Genomic DNA, 10,925 nt, shown 5'->3' with positions numbered 1-10,925 from the left:
GTTGGCGTGGATCTTAAGTAATGCAACATAATACGCGTTGTCTGGCATGCCTGCCACTAGGCGTCCTTAGCATCATACGGGTAGACGTATATTTCAAATACATTAATTTATATTCAATTAGTTGTTTAGGATCGTGATTTATTATATCTATTTAGACTTGTTTTTTTTCGTATTAACTGACATAGCTTTTAATGCTATGACATTCTTTAACGAACACATTACCTGATATGAGTTTCATATTTCTTTTTACAAAATTCACGGACACTTGGGAAGAATCGGTTATGACAGTGGTATTAGATTTGTTCTCGTCCGTTGGGGTGGGGGATATGTCATGCGTTTTCCCTTCTTTCGCATTTTTCGGTTTGGGTGGCTGCAATGCGTCTGACACCGGCTTTCATCTGCTCGTCGCTCGTCCGCTTATAGCTTCTAATTGCTTGACTGGAGTGATCCGTTCTTTCTGCTATTAGCTGCTCGTCGAAATTTTGCCGGAACAGCGTGGTTGCCTGTGTAACCTGTTTAATTAAAATAAAATAAAATACAATGAATTAATATGAAAGTACAATAGCTTGTAACAGTCCATCTCATAGCAATTTAAAATATCAATATATTGGTATAGTACGTTCAATCGTTCAGCTTTTTTAAAACACGCCAGAGCCGTTTGAATTAAATCTTTATCGCGTGAAATGAATCCGACATATCGTGCCAGTGGAAATAATATTTAATATGGTATTCCACCAAACAGTTTGCATGAAAAAAGGAGTTAAACGAGTAGTGATTATTTTCGACATATAGTTATGACTATTTCTCGTCAGCGGGGAAATCGAACATTGCATTACTAAAATGCAAATTCTGATACGTACCTTTCCCGAATGCCCAGTATGATGACCTTTTATCCCAGCGAGATCAGTTATCTGCTTACTGTATCCCTGCAATATATGAACACCAAGCTTTTGTGCAGAGAACTTTATTGCGCCATTCTTTGACTTCAGTGGTCTTCTATAGAATGGCCCGCTGTTTGGGATGTATGACAGATATGTCCGAAACAAGTTTACAACACAGCAACACAGTTTTCTAGTTGCGCGTAGTGTTCGTAGAATCTTCCCTGGTCCTCCTATATCGTCGCTGTGCATGGTGAGTTGTTCTCTCGTTAGTGTTGAATGTTCTTCAGCAGCACGCAGTCCAAATATTTTACACATGTAAAAGTAGTTGCATAACTCGTGCCTAATGCGGTATTTGTACCAAATACGTGTGCCCATAGCTTTTCTTCATCATTTAGCGAAAATGGCTCGGCTTGTTTTTTTCGGATACCTATACCAGAGTGAGAGAGTGTCTTCATGACACCATCCAGCGTATTTCTGAAACCTAAGAAGTCGTGGTTGGCCTTGTCCATAAAATTTAGGTCAGGGCGGTTACAATCATCGCGAAGATAGCGGTAAATGGCACAGATCATTTGTCTTAATGAGTCTGGCGGATACTGTTGGCCATCTTGTCTCAGACTTCCAATGGCAATACATAGCCAGAAATCAAATTCCTTCGGGACTAAATGTTCATCCAGAGACGGAACCAAATGATACACTTCTTCATCAGATTTATCATACTAAACTTTAACATTACGTTGCTCTTTCCACTCATTCCATGTTTTGACGCCCCATTTTGTAGCGCTGCGAGTTGTCTTGGGTATGCGTGACTGCTGGTATTCGGTGACTTGTTTGCTGTCAACTGGAGGCAAAAAACAGAATTCTTTCTAAATATCGCTAAGTTTAAAGTCCTCGGCGTCGCCCACATCAATTTGGGAAAACCAGTTTTCCCAATCCCAGTCAATTACCGGAGAAGCAAATTCTTGAGCGGACGTAATTCTGGCGGATCTCCGGAGTTCACCCTACAACGTGCTACACTGTTTTCACAAATGAACACCATATTCACGTGATCGAATGTTTTTTATGCAATTCTACGTGGTCCAATCAGTGTTGGTTATGGTAATACAATAAAGTCCACTGTTAGTGGATTATATTGTTAAACAAAACAAACTCTGCTGAGTAAATGCCGATTGGCTAGAGCTTTTCAGCACATCTGTTATAGCCAATGAGCACGGCTGATGATTGCGGTTTACTACACCTGGTTTAGAATTGCGATTTACACAATAGCGCTGTAAACATCCGCCATAACCACATGATTTCAAATAAGCCGTGCAAAACTCGCAAATTCGCAGTATAACTTCGTTATACTACCCCTCCTCGTAGGGGTAGTATAACTATCAGTAATTATCTGTCATTTGTTGTAGAAAATAAATGTAAGGGAACATGCCACGCGCCGTGTGATTCATGGTCTAACACAGTTCACAGACGTGTATTTTGTGGTTCACGGAAAATAGGCCCTGCAATTTGAGGTAAATCTATTTGGTTTTGCATAACAGAATATATCTCGCACTATGATACCATGTATACAGTGTTGCAGAAGTCACGTTCTTGCAATGTTATATATACACCCATATATTTGTTTATTTTAGTGACTGGCATTCAACATTGTACTGAGCAATTTAGGAAAACATACCATTCAGTTATGTTTAGGTTAAATATAACATTTAGTATCATCAAATTGTATACACTAATTATAAAAGAAACCACTAAACCTTTCTATTTCAACGTCTTGGGCTACAAGGGGAATTGCTTAGAACTTCAACGTCTATATGTATATAAAGCCTATAGTATTGCTCTGAGTGCTCTGATGTGCGAGTGCTATCTATTTGAATTTCATTTTATTTTCAAACAACAATCTTTAGAATGTGAATCATCGAAATAGAAACCGTTCATAATATTAGCAATTTTCACAAATATAAGTGAAAGTTTACAGTAATAAAGTATTCAAAGAAAACTAGACATTTTATTATGAATACTTTAAAAATGACATGGTCAGACGGGTTTGGCAACAATTTCAACATTACTGTATTGTGTACTTGGCTCAAGATTAATTGAACAATTTGATTTATTGTCAAATTGCGAACCCCAGTATGGCTATTAGTTTATCATATGGTTTGTACAGCCAATCAAATCATCTTTTTTGAATTGGAATGAAGTACAATGATCTTTCAAGATAAATGTTTTATAAATGTCCGCCTTCTTAAAACCCGGCGTAGTAATACATAAAACTGTAAACGTTTAGGAGTGAACAAGCAATCAGAGAAAGTCATAAACGTAACTTGACTACAATTAAAGATTATACATTTATGAAAATATTGGCATTTCAATTACCTAACTTGTGTACAACATTAGTTGAGCAGGCTAACTTTTGTTCACTCTGCCATCTGCATCGTTTTTTAATCATATATACATTCAGTAAATAAAAATGACTGAATGTTTCATTTTTTATTCCAATGTTCGAAGCACACAATGGGAGTCTTTGCAGTTGGTGTGTCTGGGTGTGTGTGTATGTATGTATGTATGTGTGTGTGTCTGTGTATGTGTGTTCGTCTGTTCCACTGATATGTCAAGAACCATACATTGGTTTTTGATGAAACTTGGTGCATATATGCTCTGGCCCAATGCGCAGATTTGGTTAAGTTTTGGTAAAAATCCATGAATATTAATTACCTAATTTGCATGATAATTAGCTATTTTTTTGCTGTTACATGACTGTACTACTGATATCTAAAGAACCACTAATTCGATTTTGATGAAACTTGGTACATAGATGCTCTGAACTTCTGGACAAATTTGATTAATTTTGGGTGAAAATCCTTGCATACTTAATTACCAAATTTGCATAATAATTAGTTAATATTTAACTGTTCCATGACTGTTCCACTGATATCTAAAGAACCACTCATTGGATTTTGATGGCACTTGGTACATAGATGCTCTGAGCTAATGCTAGGTTTTAATAAGTTTTGGGTAAAAAGCCATGCATATTAATTACCTAATTTGCATAATGATTGGTCTATTTTCGGTTTTTGCACTGATATCGCAAGTACTAATCACCACATTTCAATGAAACTTGGTACATAGATGTCATGACACTGCACAGACCTGATAGTTTTTTAGGTAATATCAGTACATATTGATTACCTAATTTGCATAATTAATTAATTTTCAGCTTTCGATATTTCTAGTAGTAATCATTACATTTCAATGAAACTTGGCACATAAATCCTCTAAAATTAAGCATAGACTTGATTAGTTTTAGGATAAATAATTGTGCATATTAATTACCTAATTTGCATTATTAATTATCAGCTTTTCCACTGGTATCTTGACTACTAATCATCACATTTCAATGAATCGAGCATTATGCAGAGACCCAATTATTTTTCGGTAAATATTTATGCATATTAATCACCTAATTTGCATAATTAACCAATTTTCAATTTTCAGATTGATATCTCACGTACTAATCTTCACATTTCAATGAAACTGTGTACATGGATGCTGTAGGACAATAAACAGACCTGAGTAGTTTTGGGTTAAAATCTGTACATATTAATTATCTAATTTGCATAATTAAAACCATCTTTAAGCTTCCACACTGATATCTAAAGTACTAATTATTCCATTCCAATGACACTTGGTACAAATATGCTTTAGGGCAATGTACAAACCGGATTAGTCTTGAGTTAAAATCTGTTCATAGTAATTCCCTAATTAGCATAATAATTCATAATCTTTTGGTTCGAATCACATTTCAATAAAACTTGGTACATAGACGGCGCAGACCTCATTAGTTTTACACTCAAATCTGTTCATATTAATTTGCATAATTCGTTTTCAGCTTTTCCATCAATATCTCAAGTACAAGTAGTTTAGAATTAATTTTCAATGTGTCTAAAATTCCCTCAGCACATGGGAGTTCTTTCTAAGCATTCTTGATACGTGTTCCTAGAGTTTGAGTGTTACTTAGCTGGTGTTGTTCCTTCCCAGGCATGAAAGCATTGAAGTACAGCGAATATGAAAATAGAAGATAAGCTTAAATTTTAACTCACAATGAGAAGGAAAATTATATTGACAGTTTATTGATAAGCAGATCATTCCATTCCAACAGTGGCTGTTGGCAATGAGAACAGTGGCTAAAAATGTAAATAATGGTTTTGCTCACAGTTTTGCAAGTGTTACATATAATTAAAAAGTGTTTTCTTCACTTGTGTTTCAGACAATAATTGATGGAATGACATGGACAAAAATTAAAGATATACTATTTCAAGTGTGGAGGTAAACCAGGCTTGATGTTTAATCTTTTGTTACCAGTTTTGCCACATCTAGGTGGATATCATCCATCCCCAGACTATCAACAACCCAGCTGGTGTGTCTGTAGCAACTGCCGGATATGCCTACATAAAGAGCAAATGTATGCTGCAGCATCCCCAGTGCACCATTACCTGAACAGTGAGTATCACAACTATTGAATGAGTCACAATGAGTCATGTTTTATCATTTTTTATAAACATATATTGTACATAAAATGTGTTACATAACTGCTACAAAGTAAATAGTTAATAATGGTGTTACTTAATGTAGACCCTACTGCCGTGAGAATAATTTTAATAAATTTAGCAAGTGCTTACAACCAATAAAAAATGTACAGGGTTCCTGTCGAAGGGGTTTACCAGAAATACTTTTGCATGGAATTTTCCTGCAAGTGGTTCTTGAAGGTAAAACACAGCAAAAACTTCGGCCACTCCAAACAAGCGCATATTGTAAACTAAATTAAAGCTAAAATACACTTATTCTTGCAGGATTTTCAGCTACTTGTCCTGGATAAAACTGTACTTGGTTTGTCGATGAACTATCGCAGATATATTCTAGTACTAAATGACTATGATGGTAAAAACAAGACAAATCGTCATGCAGCATATAGGCAGTACACATTATGAACACATGGTAGACTTGGTTTTTGGTGACAGACGGGTAATAAATAGCTGTTGCGTTTGGAGCATCACGGATAAATACCTGGATGCTAACATGCAATACACAGTTTTTTTGCCTGGTCAAGCTGGTAGACAGGCATAATTATCCTGAATTTGTTCTCTTTAATCTCGGGGTTCCAACTCTTTCCTTCATTGCATCCCATGTCTATCTGCCAACATCTTCACCGCAACTGACTTTATCAACTGTGCGATGTGGGGATATGTCTTTTGTACCCTGATTGGTTTTACAGAGTATCTAAGTGTCTTTTTGTTGTAGCACCTATGATACCTAAAAATAATAAATGTGTAAACGTTATTTCCCCATGCAGTTTATATTTCAACAGTTTATTATAAAATTATCACAAGAATACAGCAAAGTATACCAAAGGCAGTAAAGCAATCATACAGCCTGACACATAGATGAGATTGATGCAACCTTGTACTGCCTGAGTGCATACTTTGTGGTATTCTTGTGATCACCTTATGAAGAATGTTTGCATTCAGTGATGGAACTCCATTTTCATTGTGTGACAGCATGTAAATAAATGAAAAAGTAGTTTAATGCAATGTGTCAATGTGATGTAATCTTAGTAATAAAATCTGTAAATCAGTGTAGTGTTTGGTGCATTTTATGATTAGTCAGTTAATTTAGGGGGAATTTTGAAGGGGATGAGTGCTTAGTCAAACGTGACCCTGAAAATAGAAATGTCCCAAAAGTGGTGGTGGTGGTGGGGGGGGGGGGGTTGAGCATGGGTGCCAAGTCGGTCGAGTACAGTATGTATTGTTCTCTCCAAAATGTCGGCTAGTATTCTTGTAAAATATGCTTATATATATAAAAACATGATGAGATTAATACAGTAAATGTAATATCATTCTCATTGACAATTATTGATCTTATTCTTTCCTGACTAGAATTGTTCTCACCGAAATTTTAGTCATTTTAACAAATGTTATAATTGTTTTAAGACTTGTTGTAGGATATAAACACAACACACTGTGATATTGCAAGAAGCTATAATAATATGTTTGTCTACAAATGTGTACAAGTGAACCTTGTTATTGTTTATTTGACTAGGACACTACTGTCAAACAACATATTAATTTATTTATACAATTACAGAATCTAAATATGATTTTTTACTGCAATTTCAAATATTGTAACATTTTCGAAAGTACTGAGCAAATTAGAATATAGAATGCTTGAAAATAGACAATATAGAATTTTACTCATTTGGGAAATAGTGAGAGCTTAAATATTATAATTATTGATAATATCCATAATGATCACATGCTTTACTACAAAGTGACCAACACTGGCAAGGTTACAGGAGAGAAACGTTATTTCCTGGTTTGGAGTTTCATATTTAAACTCTATTTGCAAACTTGTCTGAAAAGCTGAAATCCATTGGTCATCATTAAGTATAAAACATTTTAATATTATATTTATAATCAAACTATAATTCATGTTGTCATACCATATGGTACCTTTCTAATGCAGTTATGTAATATTTGTATTACTATCATGACAAAATAAACCATAGAGTCACGAAATAGTGAGAACATTTAAAAAGTGTTAATACAATAACTTAAAAAAATTATAAATCATGATTACGGGTACTGAAGCCATTGATACCATGTACTTCCATTTCTCTGTAAAGTATTTCAAAGTTTCCTACAATAATAAGAACAAATAATTGTTAAAATATCTATAAAAAACAAAGCTTTCTGTTCTAATAATTTATACAGAGCTGAGGGATTAATGATAACAAATATGAATAAATATACTAGTAGTTATCGGTAACAAGTCTCCCATTAGTAATTAATGTAACGAATCAGGTCAGAGAATTATTATTAATGATACCCAGTCCTAATATAGGTAACAAATGACTCATTGGTCATTAGTGCAGCGAGTCTGGTCAGGTCCTAAGGGATTAATAATACCCAGTCATTATTAACAAATGTCAGGTCAGAGCCTCAGGAATTAATAATACCCAGTACAGTAAAATCTATATTAGAAGCCGCATTCTTAATAGGAGCCGTACCCATTCTTTTTGAATAATTGGAAAACAAAATTTCACTATTTTTCATATCTGTTGATGCATTGCATCCCCTGTGTTGCATTTTACTATTTTAATAGCCGTAGTTTTTAATACAGATTTTACAGTACATGTAGTTAGTGCAGTGAGTCAGCTCAGGTTTCCTGGGTATAACAATACCCAGTCCTAATCCTAGGTAATAAAAGACCCATGAGTAGTCAGGTCAGGTTCTCTGGAACTAATATTACCCAGTCCTAGTTATTGGTAACTTGTGTCCCATTGGACATGAGTGCAATGATTCTGGCCAGGGCCTTGGGATTAATACATGTAAAACCAGTTCTAGTTATTGGTAACAAATGTCTTATTGGTTGCTAATGCAGTGATTCATGTAAGGATTAATAAAATCCAGTCCACGTTCAGTGTTCTCCCCAGACCCCAGAGAATTGTGACTAATTTGCATAATTTTGTTTGCATGATAGTTAGTTTCCTAATGAACATTGTAAGACAATAACTGTATTAGTATAAAAAATAGTCAACAATCTACACACGATTAAATTTTATGTGAAATAACGTTTAAAAAAGAAAAGCAAAAAAAGCAATGGAAATACTTGTGTTATTACGGAAGCCCATTAAGGCCATGACAAAGAACATTAAATCTCGAAATTTTGACTTTCAATCTCGAAATTTTGATTTTCAATATCGAAATTTCGAGTTCCAATCACAAAATTTTGACTTTTTAATCTTGACTTTCATAATGCTCAAATTTCTTTTAACGACTGAACGTGGCGAATTGCATCATCCAGAGATAACTGCGATCAAATAGACAATAAAGGTTAGATTTGTTGTTTATTTTATTGAATATTGAACACTTCCAATTAAGTCTGTTCTACATCAGCGTACTCCACTTTTTCTATAAGCCTAAGTGGTCCACAAGTGACAACATACATTTAATTCATCGCGGCAAAACTCTATTATTTCGCGGCAGAACTTCATTATTTGACGGAAAAAAATATTACTTCAAAGCAAAACATTATTACTTCACGGCAAATCTCTATTATTTCATGGTAAAACTCTATTATTTGACGGCAAAACTCCACAATTTGACGATAAAACCTTAATTAGTTGCGGCAAAGCACTAATACTTCGCAACAAAACACTATCACTTGTAACGGCAAATTCCTACTTTTTGAAGCCATTTTTCAATCAAACCTCAAACAAATAATACATTTATTAGTTGTCTGAGATCAAATACAAGACTGGTCAATGTCAACACAGTTTAGTAACTGTGATCAGCACCGCTGTCTGCTGCGAATTCGTATACATAGCAATGCCGCGTTTCGTGTTAATAACCAACACATCTGGGGACGCTATCGAAGTACATTGTACCAACGTAGGAAATTGCTAATTCAGCAAATTAACCCTTCACTGTACTATAAAATGCTTCCATCTTTCTCAGTTAGTACTTCGATATTAACAGTCTTGCGATTTCTGCGGGTTTTTTGGGCCACATTTTACGACGAATGTCTTAAAGCGAGGTGCGAGTTTATTTTTTATTGAATCCCGGAGGCTTTCTGTTGGATTTCTTGTCAAGGGGGCTTATTGGGCCTACGCGGTGCCCGCTGAACGGAAGTCAAAAACCCCCACCTACGCGTGAATTGTTGGTCCGCTGATGTGCTACACACTCACCAGTGTGACTCACTTGGAAATGCCCCCAGACTTTGTGAGAGTCATGGGTAATGTATGTGGTTTAATTTCTTTATAACAAACAGACACCTGACATATTTCTTTCATCGGTTCAATTACATTAGCTGATGGTCTCTATACACAATTTACATATATTGCTTTTACTAGTTTAACAGAAATAATATTGTATGATTTATCGAAAACATCAACCATTATAATGAACAAAACAGGTGCGCTGTACACGTTATTTTATCTCATTGGTAATGTACTATAGTGACATACATCGTCATTATCAGAGAGAAAAATTATGCACCGACAACGTTAAATTACTCTTGACTAACAGCATCATACTCCCAGATGAAAGAGCTCTCCAAATAAAGAAAAATGCTTTTTATATTTTTATATTACTTTTCATTCTCTAGGTATTCGTCTTTTTATCAGTATATGTAGTACGCCATCTTGATTCTTCAAGGATTATGTGTAAACATCACAGCCCCTATTTTCAACTCTGTTGCCATGACAACCATGTTATATTCACATGTATGTATGCTACCATTTTCTAAACTTTCAACCAGATTAAAGTTCAATTTTAAAAGTAACGAATACAACCATTTTCTAAATAACAGTGTTTGTGATGTAATTCGTTACTGCCTAGAATCCTTTGCAGCTTTTTCATCATTCCAATTCCCTGCCGCAAACAATGATCGTGATCTAGGATTATTGGGGAATATAATAAAGTAGGTTTCCTACTATAATGAAATGTCATTGAATTTATAGCACCAAGCACTCCATGCAGTAAAAATAAAGTTTCAACTTCATTCAACAACTACTTTTGTAGACGATAGAAAATCATGTGCGCCCAAGTAAAAGACTATCCGTTTCTAGTTTTAAAAAAATATGATAATTATCCTCACAAGGAGGGAGGCTGGGCAGAGGGATATATCAGCGCTGTACTATGTTCATATAGAATATATGTTAAAGTCAGTACTCGCGAAGTCAAGTTGGGGTAATGGATCGTAATATCAGAAAATTACGAGAAGAATAAGAAAAGTTCAAACAAGGATTTCTATCAGATTGGTCTTCACTAGCTTTTTAGTCGCTTCGGTCGTTGAGACATTCCACTGGTTCCCGGGCTCCTCAATAATTTTGAAATTTCTTGCCGCTTGTATGTAATTTCTACCCGTCACTTGAACTTGTTGATTATTTTGTTATTGCTATCCAATGAACTGGCAGTATACTATCACCATACATTCATGTTAACCCTATGTGCGCAGATTTAGTTTACATTGATAGTTTCGTCTTAGTACTGCGCG

The 10,925-nt window shown here is 35.0% G+C and overlaps 1 pseudogene; it reads right to left on the bottom strand.

The window, feature by feature from the left end:
* Positions 1–329: 329 nt before the first annotated feature.
* Positions 330–7,939, bottom strand: LOC144354688 (uncharacterized; annotated as a pseudogene).
* Positions 7,940–10,925: the final 2,986 nt, after the last annotated feature.

The sequence above is a fragment of the Saccoglossus kowalevskii genome, chromosome 5 (genome assembly GCF_978046115.1).
Source record: "Saccoglossus kowalevskii chromosome 5, keSacKowa6.1, whole genome shotgun sequence".
NCBI lineage: Eukaryota > Metazoa > Hemichordata > Enteropneusta > Harrimaniidae > Saccoglossus > Saccoglossus kowalevskii.
Note: the sequence above shows the minus strand (reverse complement) of the source record. Positions and strands in the feature narration are given on the sequence as shown.